Source organism: Lipotes vexillifer, unplaced genomic scaffold (genome assembly GCF_000442215.2).
Source record: "Lipotes vexillifer unplaced genomic scaffold, Lipotes_vexillifer_v1.1 scaffold382, whole genome shotgun sequence".
NCBI lineage: Eukaryota > Metazoa > Chordata > Mammalia > Artiodactyla > Lipotidae > Lipotes > Lipotes vexillifer.
In genome coordinates this window covers 4603516-4603753 of record NW_006780611.1, presented here as the reverse complement: position 1 = coordinate 4603753, position 238 = coordinate 4603516, and positions in this window count along the sequence as shown.

Here is a 238-nt window from a genome sequence, read left to right as displayed (position 1 = left end):
AAAGAAATCTGATCATCGGAGGGAGACCTGGGGCCACACAGTTTGAACCTGGGCAAGTCCCTTCTGCTCCAGAGCCCCGGGCCTCCCATCTGTCAACAAGGAGGCTGAACTGTATGTCCCCTCGGGCCTGTCCAGCCCAGACATGATGCGAGGACAGGTCGGGTGAGCCCAGCAGAGATCTGGAGAGCCTGCCCTCCTTTTCCTGGCTCTTCCAGGCTCCTGCTCTCAGAGTTCCTGC